We start from the raw sequence: 27,433 nt of genomic DNA, 5'->3' as shown, positions 1-27,433 counted from the left end.
ATAGACACAGCCGAAGCACTGTAACTTTGTACGAACAGCACACCAATCGAGCGATAGCAGATAGTCTTTTAGTGATAAGCGCATTTCCCAGATGTAATGCGAACAAAGTAATCGAATGCGACTGCTTGTTTCGCTGATATCAGCAAAAGCAATAGTTGTTGAACAACAACAAAAATGACGGAGCGTAATAGTAGCAGCATCATAGGCAGTATCTTTATGATGCCATGGGAATCTGTACTCAGCTCATAGCCATGGCGCAGGATACGTAATTATGTATGTATGTATATGTATATGTATATGTATATGTGTATGTATAGAGGTAGTACATACATATATATGTTGGCGTAAATATATTTGGTATTCTTCACGTGAAAGTATTAGTTGATTACTTGATTACTGGCTATACGTACATAAATTATTCATTGCTTTTGTTATTGTCTATTCTTCTCTTTGCTTTGCTTAATTTCAAACGACATTTTGCCAGAACGTGAGCTTTGGAAGACCCGTAAATAACTTTTCTTATCAAATGTCTTAATATTCAGCAGAAGCTAATGGCGACAATTGCAACAAAAACAAGAACATATAACAACAATAACAATTACATATACACTTTAATACTAGCACTGAAGTCTGCTGATGGTTGATTTGATGCTGGAAATCTTTATACTATACTAGGTATAAATTTAATAATGTCCCATACACGTAAACGTGTGTATGCATGTGCGTAATTATTCTCAACAAATAGAGTCCTTTTCATTATAATGATTTGCTGTTTGCCTCTTCTGCATTGGTTGCTTCTATATAGGAGTAATTAACGAGCGTACGTACCATAAATTCCAAATCAATCGATTGCATCAATTGCACAAAAATGCATACATACATACTGTGCATGTATAAATCGTGTCAGGTATTATATGGAAGGTGGCGCAAAATTAGTCATCCAATTTTGCTTTTTACAACTTTTTTACTCCATAAAAAATGAGTTTGACTGATGGAAATCTCTATTTTGCCATTTACGCGTTTCACTGCTTGTCTGTTTCTATACTTGAGCTGTCTAGTCCACATGTGTCAAATATGATTAACGGTACGATGCCGTTTGCAAAAATTATAAATCTTAATTTTGCGCCACCTTGTAGATTTTTGGTCTCAATTTAAGGGGTGAAATAATTATTTCTGATTGCCATCCACAAACTTAACTGTAATTTGGTTTTCGATACTCATCAAATATTTAAGTCATAGATTTATTTTGCGTGTATACATCTGTGTTCACAATAATAGCAGCGTTTCGACTACTTTTTTATTTAAATTTTTTTATGTTTTTTAATAAAAAATTTAATTTAATCTTCTAGAAGAACCATGTAATTTGCGCAAAAGTGTAAAGATTTAAAAAAATTGCATCAATATTTTAAACTTTATAGTCAGAATTTTTAGAAATGCATTTTTGCAGCCCATTCAGTTTTCGTATTATTATTATGTTATTATATATTATATATTATGTCAAAACTAAAAACTAAAAGCTCGCATTGATTTTTGATAATTCTTGTGTTGACGCTGTTATACATTTGTTTCCTTATAACGAATGCACAAAATTGTTTTTGGATGAATAAAATGCACAAAAAGACCCGCGAAAAAAAATCAAAAATCAAGGCAATTTTTACGTCGCTCCAAACTTGCATTTTATTATACCGCCATTGGTGTTTGCATTGTCCAATAAGTCGCTTATTCTCCTGGAATATCTGGTCGACCGTTTTCAAATTTGAAGGATTTACATTTTAGACGTACATGTCATCACTATCAGTCAGCGGTGCAATGCGGGTTGGGTTTTGCCTTGCTCCACTATTCTCTTCCAGATTTCTTCATCATTTGCTAGTGACCGCCAGTTTCTCACTTCAATTGTTTTCAGATCATCTTCCACGCAGTCTATTCAATTTTTTTGTTATATTAGGCGTACATATGTGGGTGCCAATGGAAGAAATGTATGTTGTTAAGTTCTGGGTATTTATAAGGTTGTCAAAAAAGTCTTGCGGTATTTTTATTGAATTTTCAATTGTTCATAAAATTGGTTATAATAATGCGATTTAAGTCAAATATGCGCCGTTTTGTTCGATGACGAGTTCCCAACGAGATGCCAACTTCATAATGCCTCTCTTTAGAAACTCGCTTCCCTATTGTCAAAAAACTCGGAGAGCCAATTTTCACAGGACTCTCTTGTGGACAACTTCCGACTACCAAGCTCGTTCGCCATGGACAGAAATAGGTGGTAATCACTTGGTGCGAGATCCGGACTATACGGTGGATGCAAAAGAACCTCCCATCCGAGCTCCCGGAGCTTCTGGCGCGTCACCAAAGATGTGTGTGGCCTGGCGTTGTCCTGATGGAAGACGATTCGGCCTCTGTTGATCAAAGATGGCCTCCTCTGCATGAGTGCTGCATTCAAGCGGTCCAGTTGTTGGCAGTACAGGTCCGAATTGAGCGTTTGGCCATAGGGGAGCAGCTCATAGTGGATGATTCCCTGCCAATCCCACCAAACACACAGAAGAACCTTCCTGGCCGTCAATCCAGGCTTGGCCACCGTCTGGGCAGCTTCACCGCTTTTCGACCGCGACCGTTTGCGCTTCACGTTGTCGTAAGTGACCCACTTTTCATCGCCAGTCACCATCCGCTTCAAAAACGGGTCGATTTTGTTGCGATTCAGAAGCGATTCGCATGCATCCATATGGGCAAAAATGTTTTTTTGCGTCTAGTCGTGTGGCACCCATACATCGAGCTTTTTTTTGAATCCAAGCTTCTTCAAATGGTTTATAACGGTTTGATGACTCATGCCCAGCTCTTGGCCGATGCTACGGCTGCTACTATGCCGGTCTCTTTCGATCAATTCAGCGATTTTATCGCAATTTTCGGCGATAGGCCTTCCGGACCGTGGCGCATCTTCGATTACCCCTGCACCAGAACGAAAACGTTGAAGCCATCGTTGTGCGGTGGAAATGGAAACTGTATCGGGTCCATAAACTGCACAAATTTTATTGGCAGCATGAGATGCATTTTTGCTTTTATCGTAGTAGTACTGTAAAATATGCCGTATTTTCTCTTTATTTTGCTCCATGTTTGCGACGCCATAACTCACGAACGACTAAAAGCAAACAACAATTAATCAAACACGTGTTAGCACGTGAAAAGAGCTTTCCAAAAAGCTCTGGCGTGAACCGATGCAACGAATACAACTAGAACTACGCGCTTGCAAAGACAAGCTTGCGGAAATACCGCAAGACTTTTTTGACAACCTTATATTAAAATTCGAGTTCCATATATTTACCAAATCTAGGTGGGCGTTTTATAGCTGATGTTGAGCAATTCAGATCGCATTTATCATTGACATTATCCAACTATCATTTTTTATTTGATTATAAAGTAATACAACAAAATATTTTATTTTCTGTGAATCCGGGTAAGAATTGCAGACATTTTGTATGGAAATTTCCTTTAATAAATTAGCCAAAGATTATTAATTAAGAGATAAGCTATCGATTGCACCATTTCAAATATGTATACCTACATACATATAGGTGTATGCATGCATATACACATACAAGTATATAAATATATATGTGTGGGTAGAAAAGACATTCGAATCTATTTTTATAGCTTTTTAAAGTGCATTCATAAAAAATGAGTTTATGTGAAGGCTGCGAAGGTTGCTTTAAAACCAATTCAAATTGTATAATGAAAATATACACAGTTTTGTGAATTTTGTACAAAGTTTGGAGCATCGATTTATAAGGTTTTTGTTATACAATAGACTACTTTTTTATAACAAATTAATTAATTAACTTAGTTGTCCTTTGCTAAAGATCGATAAGAAAGGTGGCTATTTAACATCTTAAAATAGGGAAAGGTGTTTTTTACATCTCTTTTCTGACTAATTTACATAAATTTCTAAGGTTTCAAGAATTATATTTCATTCGAAAGGCATTTGGATGTTTGAGGCAAGAAAGTTAATCAAATTTCAAATTAGTGCATCATAAGGTATTTGAGTTTGACATGCAAGCCAGTGAAGAGGCGGCTGAATGGCGTTATCCACATGAGCCGAAACCCGACAAACCACGACAAAGTCGGTCAAAAGTGAAAGTTGTGCTACTCGTTTCCTTTGATTGTGCACTCGGAATTCATTCCAAGTAATTCTCCGGTAAATAAAGAATATTTTTGAAAGTTATGCGACGTTTCAGAGAGAATGTACGTAGGAAACGGCGCAATTTGTGGAAAGAAAACTCATGGATCTTGCACCAGGATAACGCACCGTCTCACAAGGCGCATATAGTGAACCCTTTTTTAACCAAAAACTCGAAAAATATCATCGAACAACCACCGTATTCACCGGATTTAGCCTGCTGTGACTTTTTCCCAAAACTTAAATTTCCACTCCGCGGACGCCGCTTTGAGCGGATAAAGGCCATTAAGAAGAATTCGCTGAAGGAGCTGAAGAAAATCTCTTCAAAATACAAAATAATACAAAATTAAGAAGCAATTTACTTTCGCTCGCTATGACCACCTTTTGCCTTGACAACGAGACCGTGAGACAGTCCAGCAACGAATCGCAAGCTGGCTGAATGTGACTTGCAGGTACTCGTAATTTCGCCCACTCGCGGACAATAGCTTTTTTCAGCGCCTCGAGACTGGCCCCAAGAAAATAGTCCATCGGACTCGCGTCTGGTGAATTTAAGAGCCATTGTGTGGACGTTATGAAGTTCGGAATATTGTTTTATAGCCATTCTTGGTTCACTCGATCTTTCTGAGATCGTGCCGAGCCCTGTTGACACGTACATGGTGTGCCACCAAAATGTTTGTCGGCCCACGGCTTCAAAGCAACCTCCAGAATACTTTCCCGATAATATTTCATTTTTACCTCGACGTCAGGCTCGATGAAAACGATTGGAGAGCGCCCATCTGCGGCTGCAGCGGTCCAAACCATTACATGTGGCGGATGCAGTCTCCTGGTGGCCAATCGATGACTCAAATTCTCGTATGAACGGTCGGTCAAATAAACTCTATCGTTTTGGGAATTTACAAATTGCTCAATTTAAAGAATTTTCTCGTCAGAAAACACAATGTTGGGAAATTGACCGTTTTCGACCAAGCGAGCCAACTCCTTCGGTCGCTCAAGTCTGACTTGTTACTGCTTTGGTGTGAGATCATGCGCCTTTTGGATCTTGTAAGGCCTGACTTTGAGATCAACAGATATCTACAGATCTTTCACCATTTGATTGGCACCTCTCGCTCAAGTCGCTTCTTCTCTTCTTGAACCATTTCACGTGACGTTGCAATCTTTTGATGACCACCTCCATGACGTTTCGTGATGCCGACAGAATTATAGTAACTAGTAATGGTGCGATAAACGGGAACTTTATTTACTTTAAGGTGCTCGAGCTCACGAACAATCGATGGTTGTGACTTTCCAGCCAAATATAATTCAATCACACTATTACGTTTGAAATTCATTACTGATTTTCTTTTTTCGCGTTTATTCTTGGCTAAATGCTTCCGCGCGCTTGTAAACAATACTCTGGACTGTCATTTAGCCAAATAACAGACACTTCGAGTGCCAGACCCTGTATATAAACGCTTTATAAGCAGGTTAATGTGGATATGAAAGTAAGGAACATTATAAAGATAAATAAGGATAAATTTAAAATTAGAGTTTAATATGAGAATTAAGATAAAGATAGAGATAGTAAGAAGGAAAGAGATAAAGGTAAGGGGACGAAGATAACGGCAGAAATAAAACTGAAATTAATGAGATTAACGAATTACAATAAGAATAGAACGAACTCATCATTATCATCATTATAGGCTTTACAGTTCGGGGTGGGTCAATGCGTCTCTTACTATTACGCTCCACACGTCTCGTTTTATTGCATAGCTTTTTCGTGCGCTCATGCTACGCAGGTAATTTTCTATTCTATTTCATATCATCTGCCCACGTTCTTGGTGGTCGTTTGCGCTTTCTGCTGCCCATAATTCGAAAGTTTTTTAACGAGTTTTATGCAATTCATATATTCGAAGCGCACTATGCCGTGTCCATTTATAAGTTTCTCGATCTCATTGTTATGTTTTATTCTATAAGACCCATCAGGCTCAGGTACAGGAGCAAAACTCCTCCTCAAAATTTTACGCTCGAAGCATAAGAGATATTTCATATTCTTAGTAGTCGGAACCCATATTTTACATCCATACGTTGCTATTGATCTCATAAGGGCCCTATAGCTATGTAGCTTACACGCCCATGATGAGGGTTTGTTTTTAAGCAGATCGAGGTGGACATAATAGCTTCTAGTTGTAGGCAGTCTGTCGTTTATGCAGGCACTTGAAGGTTTTGACTTTTTTGAAATACGTGGGGCTTGACTTTCAAATTACCCTAACGACCATTGCTTCGCGATCCAACAAAGTATATGGTATTTTCGATATTGGCTTCTAGACCACTTTGCTGCCTTTGCTTCGTTAATTTTATTTAACGCGGTATCGGCATGCACATTTGGTTTTCTTGCGATAATAGCAAGATCGTCACCGTAACTACAGATCTGCGTGCTACTAGAGAAAATAGTCGCACCAGGGTTTCTGCCGTTGATATCAAAGTTCAAAACTAAGTTAAATATTTTAAATTGCGGACGATACTAATATTCTTAAAATAACATGTAAAATCTGCACTCGGGTACTTAAAAAACATTAATATTTATTTTTATTTTCAGGTTAGTCACATTGGATCGATCTGAATGTTTTGCAGTCTGAAAATTGGATACATATGTACATGGGTATATCCAGCAAACGTCAAACTTTTTAAATATGATAAAATTGGCACAATTATTACGATTCAGGTTTGATTTATGTTTGAAATGAGAAAGCTCTTATATGAATGAAATAATTTCTGAGTTGGATTATATGTATATGCATATAAGTATATACATATGTATTTATTCGTCGAGTCGAGGGTTATGAGACAGATAAAAAAGATTGTAAGTATAACGTTAATAGAACAGACGGCTTTGTAGTACAATATTTAAGTATGCCGACCAAATAATCTCGGAAACTCAGTGTTTTTAAAGTATCGAAAGTCTTAAAATTAATTGAAATGAATTACGTTATAATTAATTAATTTTTTTCATGTATAGAAACTATGTGGAATAAAATTTGATTGAAAGTAAGATGATAATTATAAATTTAAATTACAAAACTTTAACTTTTTGAGGCTTGAAAAGCCATTGTTCGTCAACATGGTTATAATATAAATATAGTACGAGTAGTATTGTTTACTTTTCATTTATGGTAGCACAAGTTAACAATAGATGGACCAAAAGCTCATTTAAGAGTTAACTAAACAGGTTCGACCTAAAATTTATGGGAGCAGAACTAAGCCCCTAATCCATCTTGACCGACCATCCATTAGGGTGGCTGATGAAAGCCGCTATCAAAAAAAAAATTGAATAACTTTTTTTCTTTTTAAGTTATCTGTTCCATTTTTGTTTTAATTTGCAGATTGATCTTTAAAATTTATTAAAATGGATAACTGGGACACGCAAACAAGAATTTGGATAGTCCGCCGCTATCACGTACTGGAGTCCGTAGTTTTGATACAGAGAGAGTACAGGCGAGACTGGTGAATAATTTTGCTGAGCAAGGAACAGTCGGAAGAAGGCCTTATCATCGAAACCCACCAGTTCGGATGGAGGAAACGATCGCTGCTGTAGCTGCAGCTATACAAAGCAATCCAAGGGTTTCAACAAGAAGCTTATCTGCTCAACTTGGTGTCAGCCGACAGTCTTTGCAAACAATAATGCACAAAGATTTAGACTTATTTCCCTACAAAATTCAATTGGAATTTTGCCAGAAGATCCTGCAAATGGTAGAAGAATGTTAAACTGCCTTTTCATGTCTGATGAGGCCCATTTCGATTTAAACGGCATTGTGAACAAACAAAATTGTCGAATGTGGAGTACTTCTAACCCACAGATACTCCACGAGATGGAATTGCATCCTCTTCGCGTGACAGTGTGGTGTGCGGTTTCTTCACGCTGTATTGTCGGGCCTTATTTTTTTGAAGAAAATGGTCACACCGTTACGGTTACTGGAGACCGTTATTTGAAAATGCTGAAAGAATTTTTCTATCCAGAACTACGCCGAAAGAGAATTCCTTTCAACTCTGTGTGGTTTCAACAAGATGGGGCAACGTCTCACATAGCCCAGACTGTTATGACAGAGTTGCGACGAAAATTTCCCAATAAACTGATTTCAAGAAACTCCGAATTTCGTTGGCCCCCCAGGTCGCCTGACCTTACTGCACCTGACTTTTTCTAGTGGGGTTTATGTAAACAAGAAGTTTATAAAACAAAGCCAACAAATTTGGATGAACTAAAACAATCCATTCGGGCAACAATTGCGGCTATTCCTGTCGCAACTCTCAAAGCAGCAATGAACAACTTTTTACTAAGATGCCGCACTTGTGTCAACGAGCATGGGGGGCATTTAAATTCAATTATTTTTAAAACTAGTTAAGCTACATTTAATAAAATTTAATGACCTTCAACTTGAAAAAAAAAAAATGAATTCCATACACTAAAAAAAAAGTTATTTGAGTTTCTTAATGTAGCAAAATTCATCAGCCACCCTGTAGTTCGTATCATCACCTGGTACTACCTAATGGAATAGATTGGAAGCGTATGGGGTTTCCCTTCTTTAGTATTAGTGGAACTAACATACATTCATGAACATTTGGTTGTGAAAAAGATTTGTTCTCGTTGGATACCGCATAATTTGACAATGCCTACAAAAGAACTCATATCGATTGGTGTAAAGACAGGAATTCATCCGCGATGGTTCAAATCACTTCTATAACACATTTCGTAACAGGTGACATATCTTGGATCTATGCAAGTTACTCGGAAGCAAAACATTACTGGGCTGTACGGGTTTTTCAAGACGAACTTAATCCAACAAAAGGTGTTCGCGGAAGTAGCAGCTCAAGGCAAGTGCTCGCCTGTTTTTTGGAAAAACTAATCATGTCGTAACTATACCACCATATAAACTTAAAACAGTCAATTCGGAGTGGTACATAGCCATTTGTTTGGCACAAGATTTCGGAAAATTACGGAAAACCATTCATCCAAGACAAATCGTGTTTTACCAAGACAATGCGAACTCCTACGTATCTGCTTACACGAAAGAGTTTTTACTTGCCTGAAGGAGTTGTTGAAGCTTTTAACCCATTCCGGGTTAAATTTGCTCCGACTAGTTGTTTCTCCCATCAAAGAAATTCGCCGATCGTAAAGGGTTAAACAGATCGCTTTAGAGGTATCCACTTCGAAGTGGCAAAAGTGCTTTGAAAGTGTATTCAAGAGAATGCAAAAGTTTATTGATTAAGTTAGGTTGTGATGGTTACCCAAGGAGTGGGCACACTTGGACGAAGATAAACGGACTCACCCTTTGTGATACCATTGCGAAGGAAGTAAGGTAAGGGAATGAAATGAAATGAGAGGACGGGGAGAGGTGGTGGTGGGATGGTTAGGAGGATGGGTTTAGAGTGTGTGAATTATGAACAATGACTATGCTGCTCTTGCGTCAACCGATTTATGCTGCTGATAAGGTTCATCAGATTTTTACTGTCCACCCCAGCTATATCAGCAGGCGTAGCAAAGAAGTAAGAGCCAAGATGCCTGGATCTTAGCCCCACCAAAGCAGAGGAGCTAAGAAGAAGGTGCTGAGATGATTCCATCTCATCCTCCATACATCCGAAGCAAAAAGGACTCGAGGCAGTTCGAAGTCTCACAGCATGCACTCCTCGCGCATATTCTCCTGTGAGAAAACCGACCAAGTTCGAGAGCTGAGATTTTGTCAACCTCAAAAGCTGGCCTGAGCGCTTCCAATCCACACGTGGGCTGAGGGATTTCGCGACCTTTGAAGTTAGTGTACTTGCCCAGCGCTCTGTAAGTTGGCGTAAAACCCATCTTTCCAGGAGCGGACCGCAGGTAGTCAAGGGGATCCCATTTCTCTCTCTTCGCAGGGAAATCACCCTACATGTTCCTTAGCCAGCGCATCCGCCTCACAGTTTCCCGCAATGTCGCTGTGACCAGGAACCCATATGAGGCTTATGTCAAAGACTTCGGACGCAGTCGAAAATGAGACCAGTCATTCCCTGAACAGTTTCGAATGCACTGTCACTGACCCGAGGCTCCGACAGCCAATATTGTTTTAGCGAAATTTTCAGCAAAATTGTTTTATTAATAGTTTTCCATAGTTTTTGTAAACAAAACTTATTTATAATTTTTACTGAATATATATTAAGAAAGTTATATTTCGGGGCGAGTTCCGAGATTTTGGGATTACATTGGTATGGGTACAAATTGGATTCTTTTGATTTTCTTGGAAATTGGGTTCCCGTGATTCCGGAATTACATTAACAATTTCGGGAAATTCTTGAATTTTTAATATTGACATGAATACGAATAATCTGTAAGTTACAAATATAATTCTTACATGACTTTGTCCCATTAATATTTCATAAAAAACATGCGCCTGGTGTAAAAAATGCGTTACCGCCACAACTTCGGTACTCTGCTTAGTTTGTATCTGTTAGATGTTTCATCAATTTGTGTATTCCATCTTAATTCTATCTTCCTTATAAATATAAAGCATAAATAAATATAAATAAACAAAAGTGTTATCTGAAAGTCAAGATTATCACACGTGTCCCGAAAAGCGCCGGTGACCGGCTAAACAAAATTTAGGCATTGAGATCTGTGAAAAATTACTGACACACCGCAATAACTTGTCACCCAAGTCTTAAACATAAACAGCAACAAATAAATAAACCGACAAATACAGCAAATTACACGAGGCGAAGTCTTCAAGAGATTCATTACTTTGTTTTTTTTTTGTAAGTGCCGACGGAAGTGTGGAGCCACAGCACTTTGCCATACGACGAGATTGGAAGATCTTATAAAAAGCAAAAGCAAATGAAGAGAGAAGAAAAGAGTTAGGCGACGAACGACAAAGCGGTAATAAAAAAAAAACACCACACTGACGGCGGTCAATGCATTGATATGCGGTCCATATAAACTGCATATGTATGTACATACATAGGTATATAAATATTTATGTACATATATACGCACAAGCTGACTGGCGGACAAACGGCCGATTTCTGGTGGACAGATTTACACTCAGATAGAAGGCGGACAGAAGAGGCATCATTAATTTTTCAGATATGAATGCGAGTTGTAAATGACTCATTTTATGTATGCAACAAAAACAACAAAAGCACCAGCAGCAACGATATACTATCATTTATACACTTAGTGCAGCCTCAGCAACCTGCCACATATATACATACATACATACATAGTACTTGTCAGAGTGCAGTGTTGCGAGTTTGAAAAATGTGTGCACAAGATAACAAGTCAATAAGCTCAAAGATTGTCAGTTAATTGCGTAACGTAAAGTGTGTGAAAGTGAGGTGTGGGCACGGGACGGTGCGGAAAAGGGGTTGTTGTTTCATGGTGGCGTTTACTTCGATTAACTGTCTAATTATCGTTATTTGAGTAGCAATAAACGTTGAGTGCTTTGTAATTGACCATCTTCAGGTTTCTTTTTTTTTGTTTTTTGGTTTTTGGTTTATTAACGCCAAGATGATTAGCTAATTAGACATATGAGTTCGGTGCGCGTTCGTTATATAATATTTCTTAAGAAAATGAAGGGCTCTCTCTTTGACACCGGTTTCGATTCATCCACTATTATAGCGAAAAAACTATATCCATATTACAATTGATATGAAGAAGCAAGGTAGCATTTAATACGACCGCTACTATACAGCAACAATAACAACAACTATGTAAGGCTCAGTGAAGTGGTTTCAATATATATGAAGCGATTGAATTTTAGAATGTTCATTCATATCAAATCTTCGCGTAGCGATATGACTCGCTTTACGATGGACTTCAATGCCAAATGTAGCACGTAATATTTTTCATTTCTCATATAAGAATGTTTTGCTAAAAAATAAAAGAGTGCGCGAAATTTTCTAATTAATTTTTAACTTCTCCAAACGCGATTTTTTGGATGTTGGCTCCTCTGGGGCCTTCCATTCGGCACTTTGACGCTTAGTTTCAGGTTCATGTTGGAAACTCCACGTTCATAACCAGTTACAATGTTGTGAATCTTGTTTGAATCTTCAATGAGGTCCTCCCATTGTTGAATTCTGAGCAATTTTTGGTCCTCAGTTAACTTGTCGGAATGAAATGAGCACAGACCTTTCGTTAGCCCAAATGATCAGTTAAAATGCGATAAATCCATGCTTTGGGTATATTGAACTCCGATTCCGTGAACTTCAAGGATGATTTCGGTTCATTTTTGGTATAATTGACGAACAATTTCAATGGAGTTTTCGGTGATTTGGGCGGCCCGTATGTTCGTTATCATTTATGCCCTCACAACTATCTCTGAAACGTGTAAACCACCCATAAACTCTAGCATGAGATAGACAATCATCGCCATACACTTTTTTTTTATCAATTCAAATGTTCCGGTAAACGTTTTACCGATTTTAAGACAAAATTTGATATTAGCTCTTTGCTTGAAACTAATTTTTGACTTTCATTGGAAGTCAGCTGGGGATGTAACTTCCAACCCACTAACTCATTACAAAGATGACACCATTGAAAACAAATTTATGACGCCAGTCTTGTTTATTTTCGATTTCACCTTGTATATTTGAGGTCTCGATCGCAGTAGTTGACGTCGTTTGAAGCGTAAATATCATTTTTTATCTAATTTTTACCTTTTAAAGAAAAGTGCAGCTGAAACGTGTCGTATATTGGTCAATATTTACGGTGATCACGCTCCAAAATACAACTTGTAAAGATTGGTTGCGACGTTTCCAAAGTGGCAATTTCGACATGAGTGATAAAGATCGCGAAGGGGGAACGAAAAAAATCGAAGATACTCAACTACAACAATTATTGGATGAAGACGTATGACGAACCATTGATGATATATCTATTGAGTAAACGTTTGCACGTGATGGGAGTCCAGGAAGCAGGTAACTGGACGCCACATCAATTGAAGAAGAGGAATATCGAGAGAACTTTGGTGACGTGTGAGATGCTTCTTGAACTGCAGAAAAGAAAAGGTTTTCTGCAACGCATCGTCATTAGCGATGAAAAGCGGATCTATTATGATAACCCTAAGCGTCGAAAATGTTGGAACCTGCCAGGTGAACCATGTCCATCGACAGCGAAAAAAAATATTCATGCTTCATGCATTCATGTTGTGCCGGTTGATCTCGTGAGATCAGAAGAGTGTGATTCATTATGAACTCCTTAAACCATCTGAAACCATCACTGGCGATCGGTACCGACTGCAGCTAATGCGTTTGAATCGAGATCTCAAAGAAAAGCGGCCGTAATGGGACGGTAGACATGACAAACTGATTTTGCTGCATGACAACGCCAGGCCACACGTTGCTAAATCAGTCCAGGAATATTTAGAGAGACTGAATTGAATGAAACATGAATGGAAATCTGCTGACCTCCCGTAAAGATTTTCGTCAAATCCGCTTGGCAGTGAGTGTGTTAAAGAAAGACAGTTGACTAGTTAATAACCATTATCGGATTACTCGTAAGCATAAAGAAAATTATTACATATGTATGTATCTCATAACCACAAGCATTGCGGTTAATGTGTTTTTGTTGTCTACTTGTCTGCTGCGATAATCAAAATTTTGTGGAAAATCTCTATTTCAGTGTTGCTTTTATTGTCACTGTTGCACATTTCCGTTATTGTTATGTTGCAACTTATGCTATTACACATTAATATACATACCTATACATGCATACTCGTATATGCATCAACTGTATACAACAGATTGCCTTGCTTCATCAACGGCTGACAAGATTATTATTGTACTTGTTTTGTTGCATTCATACTCGTAAGCGGTCTTATCTTTATTTACCACAATTTAAATAATATTCGCTTCCATGTTCAAGTTTGTATAAAACATACACATACATGTGTATTGCATTTACATATACGTACACATTTTTAATATGTAAGAAGTTTTGGTATCATCGGCATTTGATCTTAATTTAATGTTGCTAATGGGACAAATAAAAAACTAATACTGAAGCTGTAACCCGAAACAACTTCTGTAAATTCAATAACACTTTTTTAGCTAAAACTATCATATTTTTAAATAAAATTATATTAAGAGTACGTTGGGTAAATCATTATGAAAATCAGCACTGCTGCAAATTGAAGCACTTGAAGTAAATCGATTGCCTTGGAATTAATTGGTTAATCGCTCTTCTCGACGAGTGCTAAGTTAGGCTGATTCGGCGAAGAAGATCCACAATTTTATGTCTCTTTCTTATACAGGTAGTCGCAGTCATTAGATGAATAGTTAGTTACAAATGATCCAACCGTGAAAGCAGTCGAGTATGGCAATTTTATATCAAGTGGCCCAAGTATTTTGGATATGGTTTTAAATTTTCCTGAGAATTGTTTTATTTGTAGACTTGAGTATAATAAAGAGTAAACTGAAAAAATTTCGAAAAATATTATTTTAATTAATAATTGTTTTTTAATTTAGTAATTTTGAGATTTATTCAATGTTAAAAATTTTTGGTATGGATTTCTTCTGTTCTTTGTTATTAACATTTTTACACCTTGACGCTTTTGCTTAGGATAAAATATACATACTAAAAAACAAATTAAAAACAAAAAAGTTAAAAACGAGTTCGTTTTTGTTTAAATCGGTAAAAAATACTTTGCAAAAAACAAAAACGAGTTTAGATACAGACCTGATACATTTTTTGTTTAAAATTTTTGATAAAAAAATGTTTAGAAAAAAAATGGATTTTTTGCTTAAAATTTATGAAATATACTTAACAAAAAATTTTTCTTGTTAAAATTTTTGAGTAAAAAGAAATCGATTTTTTGCTTAAATTAATAAACTATACTTCATTAAAAAAAAAAAAAACAAATTTATAAATAAATAAATTTTTTGTTTAAAATTTGCGAGTAAAAATTGATTTTTTGTTTAAAATTAAAGAAATATACTTCACAAAGAAACAAAAAAAAATTTTTGAATTATTAGAAATATTGGTTATTGCTCAAACTAATAAAACATAGTTCCTAAAAACAGAAGCAAATTTAATAAATAAATTTTGTGTTTAAATTTTTAGAGAAAGAAATTAAATTTAAAATTGATAAAATATACATAACAAAAAATAAATAAAATTTCAATTTTTTAAAAATGTTTAAAAAAAAATTTGTTTTCTGTTTAAAATTGATAAAATATACTTAACAAAGCAAAAAAAAACACTTTTGTTTTCAAAGTTTATTATACTATAAAACTATATAAAACAACTTTTTAGAAAAAAGTAAGAAAAAAATGTTTTTTTGTTTGTTTAAAATTGAGGATATATGCTTACAAAAAAAATGATTTTGTTACATTTATACTTTGTTACTGACTTTGTCTGTCCATGATATTCTCATCATCCGCCAGCAGCACCACATTTCAAACGCCTCTAATTTGTTCATACTCGTTGGCTTTAGTGTTCATGCCTCCACATCGCACAAAACAAGACAAATTTAACATTCAAGGTATTGTAGCCGTACTTACAATTTTACATTAAAATTTATATTGAAGAGAACATTTCTATAATTAAAAAGGCTTCTCTCGCTGTTTCGATTCTACAAAAAATTAGTTTGTCATTTATCCAAGTATCGCTAGGTCAACATTTTAGGTACTTAAAAGGCGATACTCTTTAGATTGGATCACCAACGCGATTAATGTTTGTGCTGGTGATTTGTTGGGCAATGGGTCTTAATACATACATAGTATGTAAGTCGTATGGGAGACTTTGTTCGCTGACTTCTTGCATGAGATGTTAGCTTAGGTTACGTAGTGTTGGCTGATCTGTAAAAAAATCTCACTTAAAGCTCTAGGATCCATTTATTGTTTTATGTAATTCTTAATACAGGCCTTTTAACAAGCCGTTCAGCCAATATCCTTCGAGGATGAAAAATATGTTGATCCGAGGCACATTTGTCGTGTCTACAAAGAGCAGGGCAGTGACAAGTTGGTGTACCCCTAGCATTCACTTCGTTGCATGTGTTTCACGCATCGCTCTGGGCTAATCTCATTTTAGCTGTGGAGACAGTGTCCCGTTAGTACTTCAACCAATATTTCGCAGTCTTTTCTAGAAACTGATAAAATAAAGTTTGTAGTTTTCGTATTCTAAGTCCTTAGTATAATTTTAATAGTTTTGTACGAAGTTGAGTGTTCCCATATCGAGTGCGTTTCCAGAGTTAGTTTCTCATTCAGTTCCGTTTTCAGAAAGGAGAGTGATGGGTATATTTTTGACGTGCTCAATCTCGCTAAGGGAATATCTGCCTTAGCGAGCTTATTATTTCCTTCCATTAATTTGTGTCCTGATATCCAATAAATAGAGGCTTGCCCATTTCCGCAGAGTCCATCCGTTTTGTATCTGCATTCTTGAACACATTTCGACTTAGTTCAAGAAGCCATAATTGCTTTAATAGCCGCTTGGCCATCAATAAAAATGTTTGGCCGAGTAATAAGAGGGGTTATAGATTCCAGCTTGAAATATCAAATTGCAGACAAAATACAGCCGCTCCCACTCCTTCCTTGGACCCATGTGCTAAGTAATTGTATGAATGATATTTGGGCTCTAGACCTTTCTGCCATCCATTTTGCTCCATAATGACGCTAGGCCTTTCCCAAATTTAACTTGTGGGCTTACTCAGTCTGACCTTCTACATATTTGAATTCAAAATGTTGCTACGACCACAATGCTTCTGTGAGAATTGTCCTGACATCTGCAGTCTTAGAGCAGATCTTTTGGCTGAGTTCCTCACTGCTAGTTGGATGGGATATCAGTTGAGAATACATTCTATTCTTCTACTCGCTGTTGGAGTTGTGCTTATAGCGCCGGTTACACGCGTTCCTGTAATCCCTTTCATGCTTGCCAATCTTTTGACGTAAGTCACTTTATCGCACGCCGTGCACCATACTAGTGAACCATTATTAGTCTAATGACCGCCATGCATACCCAAAGTGTGAGTCGAGGGCATAAGTCCCAGGGGCAGTGAACCTTGCTAAAAAGAAATACAATATTAAACTTGAAACACCCTGTACTGGTGCAGTATTTGTTGGTATGAAACCATTTTTTTATTTTTATTTATGCACCATTTATTTACCTTTTGGTCAAATAAATTACCTTAACTCGAAAAAATCATTTAATTTTCTCACTTTACATATTAATAATGAAAATGTCATAAGTCACACTTCAGGCAACAAACTCATGAATGGAAACAAAAAGAAAAACAAAATTAAATTAAAGCAGGCATTAAAGTACGGCAAAAGGTTTATGGGAGTGGAGAAGTAAAAGGATAATAAGTTGACGCAAAGCTAGTAAATTAAAAATCAAATCAAATTCGCCTGCAGCTGGAAGCTGGCGAAGCAAAATTCAAACTAAACCGAATGAACCACGAGGCTAATTCTACTCCCGCTTAAATCGCTTAGTATCACAGGTAAGCTGTAAATTAAAGCCAATACAAGTAGTTCCAATAAAGAAATCGCAAACAGAGCCAGCATATCAAAACAATTGAGTTTACAGCAATTCGTGCATGTGAGTATTTGAATTCGAACAAATTACTCAGCTGGCTCACAAGCCATTCAAAGACGTGCAACTGGATGCAGCATGCAAAGACAAGCCAGGCAGGAATAGATTAGGCAAGTTAGCAAGCGCAACAGCGAGAGGATCCAACAACTAAAACAAACTAACCAGCCAGTCAGCCAGTCAGCCTAACTAACAATTCGCAAATTGGCCACAAGTTGTCTGGGAAGCCAACCAGTCGATATCCAGCTGTCTGCACCTCACTCATTCGCTCTTTCACTCACCTCCTTAGCTGGGCATGCTTGGCCACGTTGTTAGGACTGCCTGTCGTGAATGTTGACCTTTGTGAACCGACACGCTCGGGCTTGTGGTAATAACGTAGCGAAATATTTAAGTCAAGAAAATTAACACCTTTGCTGAAGATTTTGCATTTGTGATTTCCGTCCGCAGCACCCAAAAGACACGATATCGCACCCAGCGACAAACACACATACACATATACACTTACCTATACAATGAGTAGTTAAGCAAACGAGTAGAAGTCGCGTAGACGGTCGCACATACATACAGACAGACAGATAGACAACCAGATGGACGATCAGTAGACATACAAAATAAATCCAAATTTGCTTTTCTCCCAACCTTACATTCTTATTGCTAGTTGTGGGAGGAGCATGTATTGCATTCTGTAAAGGTGTTATATCTTAGCCAATCTGAGTATGTATGTGTGAGTGTGTGTGAATTTGTGTAGTAGGCTCGTTTTTCTGGCCGGTAATTTGGCTGCTTTACATGCTCATTTACAAGATCTCACACCAACCGAACTAATGTCAACATTCTCACTCTTGGCGATCTGAAAATCATTTGCTAACAGAAACCCTACAGTCCAACTGTTCAGGTGGGTAGAATAACTAATAGAAAAGGCAGTACAATTTTTACCAATTGGCATCATCCCCCAAAGTCACACCATGACTTGCCGGTATTAGAGTACAGTGGGTTGAAATATTGAATTCATGCGGTATAAAAAATATTTTAAAATGCAGCTAACATAAAATGCAATGAACTAATATAGGATAGGATAAATGTCTGCCTACGGGGGGCTCACTTGTATAAAAAATCAAATCATTATGATACCATACCATAGGGGAAAATACCATAGAAAGGAAAAACATAGAGAAAATAACCAAACAGGAGGAAAAAAGGAAAAGAGGACTTTGGATTAGAGGATGACGACCAACAGTGGCTAATTACGTTTGTATTAACCGCCTCAAGCTCGACGAAAGCGGAGCAGCTGCGAGGATTCCACCTCATCCTCCAACCAGCTTCTGTCGAAACGATTTGAAGAAATCCCAAGTCTTACCACATGGACACCTAACGGACAATGTTTGGTAAGGATACCTACAGGTGGCGAGAAGATTTTTGCAGATAGTAGATGTAGGCAGTCTTATAAGAGCTTTAGCCTATTGCCCTATAGTTGTACCTATCCTTGATTGACATGCGTTCAAAGCGATTACAGAGATGTACCCCAGAAGTAGCATCTGACTACGGTACCCGATGCTAAAATTATTGGTTTAAGATGGCGCTAAGAGATTAAAATTTCAAGTAGCAACGCTGTGTGAAGTTTTGATGCCGTGGCTATTTTAAAACCAACGAGCGCAGTTCTTTATTGGAAATAAGTAAAATTGAAAATATTGCAGAAGCTTTGGTTGAGCAAATTCTACACAAAATTGCACTCAAATGCTCCTAGAAGAATCCTCCATTTCCTCAATAAAGCTGCACTTCTGTATAAAAGCACGGCAAGGGCCTTCAATTCATTTCCATTCCTGCAGCTTCTGCAGTAATCATTATAGATTATACCCAGGCTTCTGATATTTTTACAAATAGGTTAATGCCCAAGACGAATTGCGTAGTTCTCTTATCGTGGCCGGGGTACAATGGCTGCGAATCTTAATCAAACCTGACGAGATATGGAGATTGACTGCGGTACTAAAATGACAAGAAATGCCAGCATAAAATCATTTTAACAATTTGTCATGGCTTCAAATACATATACTTTTATTACCTATACAAACAAACTCTTCTAAGATCACTTTCTATCCTTAAACAAGGTCAAAGCAGTTTCAAATTAAGAATTTGATCTCATAGCTTCAAATCGAATTACCCAAAATGTCTCGAGTAGAAAAGCACTCTTTGTCATAGGTTGGGTTAAATGGTTGGTGTACCCTTCATTTTGACGAAGAAATTAAATTCATTCTCTGTGACGCCATTGCGGAGGAACTAAAGAGGAGAGAAGAATTTGGACAGAAGGAATAGGATAGAAGGAATAGGATAAATTGTATATGACAGATGGTATATGACCAAAGGAAAGAGAGAGGGATTGTGAATGACAACCGAATGATGACTGAGTTACCGTTGTGTTAACCATTTCACGCTGCTAATGAAGTTCACCAGGTGGCTAATATCCAAGTAGCTGGCGTAGCAAAGAAATGATAGCAAAGATGCCTGAGTCTTAGCCCCATTTTTATCATAAAAAATGTCAATGAGAATTGGGCATTAAGTCCAAGTGGCAGTTCATCTATCTGAAAAATGACGATGTGCTTACCTTAAAGGGGTAAGACCATTTCAACACTGAGTAACCCAAAACAGGCTACTGCATATTTAAATACTCGTAACTATTGCAGATCCCAGGAGGCAAAAGTAAAAATCTGAAATTTCGTAAGACAGGTTTTCTGGAATGTGCAGCGAGATGTATAGGCAGACAGTAATGCGTTAATTTTTTTACTATTTTTTCTACTTTGAATACGATTTAAATCATTCCAACGTCACAAGTCCGTTTCTGGCTGAATGGAATTCAAAATTTTTGTAGGCATTTGTTCAACAGTAAAAAGCTTTTTCATGATATGTTATAGGCATATTGAGGGAGGTAGCTTTTTTCAGTGCAAGATGTAATTGACGCCCAACATCGATATGTGAGAATTTAGTGTAAATAATTTATATTATATATACCATGAGGGTGTTTGGATGTGTATGGACCCTTCGGATCATTGCTGAACAAATTGTCGAAAAGCAGAAAACACTCTACTTTGTCTTTGGATCTTTGAAATTCCAGATAAATTGGTAAACCTAATACAGTCTTAATATACTGGTTTCCAATGTAGAGTCCTGCATGATGGTGCGTTATCCGACCCAATTGAACCAGTTGCCGGAGTGAGGCAAGGCTGCTTGCTGTCGCCACTCTTGCTTCTCATCGTAATCGATGATGTGCTAAGCAATGCTCTTGACGTAGCCTGATGACATTGCTTTACTGTGGCAACAACGAGGACACATGCAACGTAAACTAAATGATTTGGCTACCTCCGCAGATCGCGTTAGGTTGCATATCAACATTGTAAAGACGAAGTCTATGGCCATTAATGGCACTCCACCTGTCTCATACGGGCAATCTATCGAAAGTGTAGACAAATATGTCTACTTAGATATCCAAATCATACCAGACGGCGCTGCTGATACTGACATTGAGTACAGAATAATAAAAGCCACATCGAAGCAGCTAACTACCAGATCAAAGTTAAGGATTTTTAACTCAAATGTGAAGTCTGTACTGCTGTATGACTGCGAAACGTTGTACGTAGCGGCTTCAACAACAAAAAATTTTCAAACTTTTATAAGTCGCTGTTTAAGAGCCATACTTCGTACATGATGGCCAGGTAACTGGATATCTCAAGACGAGCTCCTTGCTCGAAGCATACAAAGTCCGGTTGAGATTGAAATACGCAAACGAAAATGGAAATGGGTAGGCCATAGAGTCAGTAAACCTGCGACTGACATTACCTTAGACTGGAATCCGCAAAGTTCTCGCCGAAAAGGGACGGCCGAAAGGAACATCGAGACGAAGCCTGTATGACGAATTTACGACTTCTGACGACTCACTCACTTGGCCGCAGATAAAGTCGAAAGCTGCGAATCGACCCCAATAGAATTTATTTGTATCGGCACTTTGCGTCGCCAGCCGGCGCCATTATAAATAATAATAATAATAATCATGAGAGTTGTTTGAACTGAATTCCATGCAAGAACAACGAGTTTAGCATTTCAGCATACACGCGTTGGTTTCATCGGGTAAATTCGATGGAAAAGGAATGTTTTGGGAATTTTTTTGTGCGATGCAGATGGTGTTAGTTTGTCCATTTTCAATAATCAAATATAGCTTCATCAATCAAATATAGTAATGCAATATTTGTACAATATTTGCTTAAATTTCGTTGCAAAATATGGAAAATTGTGCGAGTGACAGTTAGTCTCCGGACACGCCTTGAAGAAAATTTGTTTTGTGGTGCACATCATAACTTGCAACAGGACCATATAAAGCAATGAAATCAAAATACAATTTATAACTCTTGTATATAAGGAGGACTACCCTCTCCCTCACTTTTGTTTTCGATTTGATATGTGGAGCGATTGACTCCCCATCGCTACTCGAGAAAATTAATTAATTTCAATATTCCTCAGCGAAGCTTTGCAATTAAGTGATATATTTTCTGGCTAGGTATGGTTAGAACTAATTAAGCTTCCAATGCTCCGATTTCTAGAACTTTGGGCGAATTTAATACGCTTTCAAATCACATTGGTTTAGATTTTTCTTTCACAAATTACTCCGTCAAATGGTTTCTAAATAAATTCTTTAACTAGCAAATTATAACAAATGCTTAAGTTTCTTCATTAAAAGGAAGTAAGTAAGTTATTTAATAATTTAATTTTTTGTTTAAATTATTTAGCATTAACCTGTTTTTTATATTCTATAAGAAATACTGCATTTTTAGATTACTAAATTAATAAATATAATATTATAAATAAAAAATAAAGTAGGTAGATGTTTCCAAGGTATCCCTGGGAGAATTATAATTTTTTCGGATTTTCAATTTTTTATGTTTTCGTAGAAAAAAACTGAAAGCCCAGAAAAATTTTTGCTAAAATAGTCGGCTAACTTGTAAGATTAATAATTTAAAAAAAAGTTTGCAGTTATTTTATTTATTTTTTTTTATTTTATTTTATTTTATTTTATTTTATTTTATTTTATTTTATTTTATTTTATTTTATTTTATTTTATTTTATTTTATTTTATTTTATTTTATTTTATTTTATTTTATTTTATTTTATTTTATTTTATTTTATTTTATTTTATTTTATTTTATTTTATTTTATTTTATTTTATTTTATTTTATTTTATTTTATTTTATTTTATTTTATTTTATTTTATTTTATTTTATTTTATTTTATTTATTTCGAATTATTACGTATACGTTAATTTGCTCAGATTGACTTTAAATTCGGCCGGTAGGTATAAAAACTCGGCCCAGTATAGAAACCCGGCCTGAAGCGGCGGATGCTCAAATACTCATAACTTCGCCAATTTTTGCACCGATCGACTTCAAATTTTGGCACAATATTCTTGAGATTAAAAACGAGAAAATTAGAAAATAATTTAATAATAAAAGAATAATCGCAAAATGTATACTTAAAAAACAAAAACAAAAAAAAAATGTGTTAATGCCCTGCTCCGTCTTTAAAGAAGAACAACAATATATACCCAATACTGAAGAACTCTGCAGGCATATATTTACAACTGTTTATAAATGTTTCTTTATACATGAACGCTTTTTGACCGAAAATTTTCAAATTTAAAACACCGTACCACTATAAGCGCATTAGCAATTTTATTTTCCCAGCTGTCGCTGCTGTTGCCACTACCACTGCCGCCGTGCCGCTTTAGACTTTGCCGATGACGATCTCTCTGGGCGTTTACATTTCATGATACCCGTGCACTCTTATTAGCTTTAAATGCATTTGCGAGCACCAAAAAACGACAACTACAACAGCAGGAACAACAAATGTGGCAGCAACAACATCACTTTACAGCCGTACACATGGAAAAAATGGAGAGTGAGAAAAACTGCCGCTTATCACACTTAGCGATATTCTTCACGAAACAATTGCTTACTTTGCCTTTTTGTTTAACAAGATCTGAATGCGATTACACACCAACGGCAAAGACCAAATCCTCCACCACCGCCGCCTCCACCTCCGCCTCCACTGCCACAGCAACCATTTCGCGGCTGCGCGCGCCTAACTAGTAAAACGCTCAGCGAGATTCTGCGTTAGCATTGCAATCACTTCAGCCGGAATGGCGGCAGCATAGCAACAGGCAACGTGTATAAAAAAGACAACAATCTTCTAAGAAGTTTACCTCGGGCCCAATGGTGCTGGAACCAGCCTGCACTTGGTTGAAATATATGTGTGAACGCAAATCGTGCCTAGGTGGGGTTAGCTCGTTTACCAAATACTACTTGTACATATGAGTGTATGTATGTATGTGAGTACGTACGCCAAATACGAACGGGTGAGTGCGATTGCCATGCGTTTGCATTGTTGGTGTATGCTGTGTATGCTGGCGAATATAATTCAAAGATTAAGTGCGCATATAAGAGCACCTACACCAAATCCGTATTCATATCGGTGCACCCGCATCTGCATTTGCTTGCACCATTTAAATGGACGATTGTGACGGTGTGAAATAAGAGAATGAATTTTTGTTTTGTTTGAAAAGTGATTTCCAATGCAATACTACACAATTCAATACTTTTTTATGTAGGCATGCTCATGCAACTTCTGTATATATGCAAAGAACGCCTTTGCATATGAAGTTAAAAAAAATATAATAATAATAATTCCATGTACTTTGAAATATTTTCTCAAACAACTTTTTGCCAATAGGCCAAAGAAGAATTTCGCTAACTTTTAGTTACTCTTCATTCTCAATTAGCCATATTACTATATTTTGTTAAATTTTTACTTCTTTAGAGCCAAGCAATAAGCAAATTTTTAACAAATATGTTCACCGGAGTCTCGAGAATGCGCAATACCACCGTGAAGACTTTTATCAAACCTCCGGACTCGTGTTACATTCCTTATCATTTGTCAGCAAACTTATAGCCTTAATCTACCAATTTTTGTATTAGGCATTTAGAGAAAACCTTAAAAGGTTCCCACACAGCCCGCGACAAAGCGACAGCAGCTCAACATTTTGAACCAGTTTTGACTCTTTATTTTATTTTTTGAATGCTTTTTCTTTTTTCGCACTTTTTTATTTGTATATTTTTTTGAATGATTTTTCTTTTTCATACTTCTTTTTATATATATTTTTTATTTGTGTATTTGTTTGAATGCTTTTTTTTTTGTTTTCCTAAACTTTTTTTTACATTTTTATATTTTCTTTTATTTTGTATTGTATATATTATATATCGTATTTTATTTTTATATTCATTTTTTTTCTATATGTCTTTTAACGCTTTTTCCTTTTTTATAATATACTTTATTATAATATTTTTATATATTAATTTTTTATTTCTGTATTTTTTGAATGCTGTTTCTTTTTTCCACTGTTTTTTTTAAATTTAATTTATGTATTTTTTTAATTTAGTTTTTTAGTATTGTGATTTTTGAATGCTTTTTTACACTTTTCTATTTAATTTTTATATTTATTTTGTAGTTTTTGTGTTTTTTGAATATTTTTTTATTATATTTTTATATTTATTTTTTATTTGTGTATTTTTTAATGATTTTTCTTTCCGTATACTTTTTTTATTATATAGTTATATTTATATTTTAGTTTTATTTTTTTAAATGCCTTTTTTATATTTTTTATCATATTTTATTTTTAGCTTTGTATGGGTTTTCCAATCCTGTTTCTTTTTTTATAATTTTTCATCACATTTTTATATATATTTTTTAAGTTTTGTATGGGGTTTTTAATGCTGTTTCGTTTTCTTATACTTTTTTACTATTTATATTTGATTTAGTATTTTTTTAAATGCTTCTTTTTTTTCTTATATTTTTTTGTTATCTATTTTTCGATTAAGTATTTTTTTAAATGCTTCTTCTTTTTCGTATACTTTGTATTACGCTTTTTTATTATATTTTATGTAAATTTTTTAGTTTTGCATTTTGTAATCGCTTTTTCTTTTTTTATACATTTTTATCATATTTTTTTATATTTGTGTTTAGTTTTGTATAGTTTTATGAATGCTTTTTCTTATACTTTTTTATTATATTTATTTTTTAGTTTTGTATTTTTTTTAATCCTGTTTCTTTTCTTAAACTTATTTATTATATTTTTATATTTATTTTTTGATTTAGTATTTTTTTAAATGTCTCTTACTTTGTTATACTTTTTATAAGGCTTTTTGAATATATATAGTTATGTAAACTTTTTAATTTTGTATTTTTTTAAACGCTTTTTATTTTTCTTTTACTGTTTTTTTAACTTTTTTAATTCTTTTTTATATTTAATTTTTTTATTTATTTCAATGCTTTTTCTTTTTTTATGGAAGTGTGCATGTGATGATAGCCCTGGCCCAAGGTGTTTGTGCGTGACTACCATTCGGTAGTACTCAGGTTCGAATTCCACTGCATTCGCGAAAGACCAAAGTTATAATGAAGGAAGATTTATAATTTTTGCAAATGGCGTCGTGCGTCATTCATATTTGTCACTTCTGAACCAGACAGCTACAGCTTACAAATTGACTAACAATGGCGTACGCAAAAATCAATATAAAGATGAAAGAAAGCAGAAAAACATCAAGACGTACACCATAAATTGGAGAACGAGCTCAGCAAGACACTCCATAAAGATGTCTCAAAATCCATACAAATCCAAATTTCAAGTTTTATACAAAAATTAGAAAAATACTACCAACTTTTCATCACAATTCTATGCTTTTTAATTAGAATTTCAACGTAATTTTATATGGAGGAAATTGCATAACACCGTCAGCTGAAAAACAAAAAATAAACGATATTTTTCAGGAACTTCCAATTGCACACCTTATTGAAATTATAAAATTATATTATTATTTATAATTTATATCACACAAATTATGAAACTGCATACGAATAATATTTCTCGAAATAGTTCAGATTTTTTATAATTTTTTGTTTTTTGGTTTTTATTAGACAATGAGCTTTACTTAAAACACAATTATGAAAACTCAGAAACGAAAGAAAAATTATTAAAACTAGTCAAAATATTGAGGTGCTATGTTATAGCACTAAACATTTTCCATACATGCACGGGAAATGCTGCTGGAGTGACACTTCTAGGTCGGCTATAAGCACGCGTGATTCCGGTAACGTAAAACCGACTGTCGTGGGACAGGTGCGATCGTTTTGTCGCGCGAGTTATGTGGAATGGCCCCGCTCCCACACATAAAATTATAAAAAAGAAAACAACCATATTTTAGTAAAATTTATGATTGTAAAATGAGTACTAATGAAAAAGAATATTTTAGTAAAATTTATGATTGTAAAATGAGTACTAATGAAAAAGAAAACAATCATATTCCAACTAGACTATTTGGATGGTGCTGAGTAGCATCACAAACACACATATTTACAATCTAAATATGTATATACTAAGGCTATATTTAAGACCAAAAGATCTAAGAAAAGCCAGTTGTGGCTGAACCGCGAAGGGCGACTGGTAAAAGTCGCAGAAAACTCCTGTATAATAATAAAAGTTTCTTTTAATATCATGAAGAAGAGTATTATTTACTAGGAGAAGGACCTAACAGGGATATTGGCCGCAACTCAAGGTTTCAAATACAAGCAGAAACCATAACTGGCGCAGTCGGTAGCCAGCATAACTAGCCTCGGAGAAACCATAACTGGCGCAGTCGGCAAACTGGCACCACCCCATTCGG

The sequence above is a fragment of the Anastrepha obliqua genome, chromosome 5 (genome assembly GCF_027943255.1).
Source record: "Anastrepha obliqua isolate idAnaObli1 chromosome 5, idAnaObli1_1.0, whole genome shotgun sequence".
Classification (NCBI taxonomy): Eukaryota; Metazoa; Arthropoda; class Insecta; order Diptera; family Tephritidae; genus Anastrepha; species Anastrepha obliqua.
The sequence above is the reverse complement of the archived record's forward strand: the minus strand, read 5'-3'. Positions refer to the sequence as shown.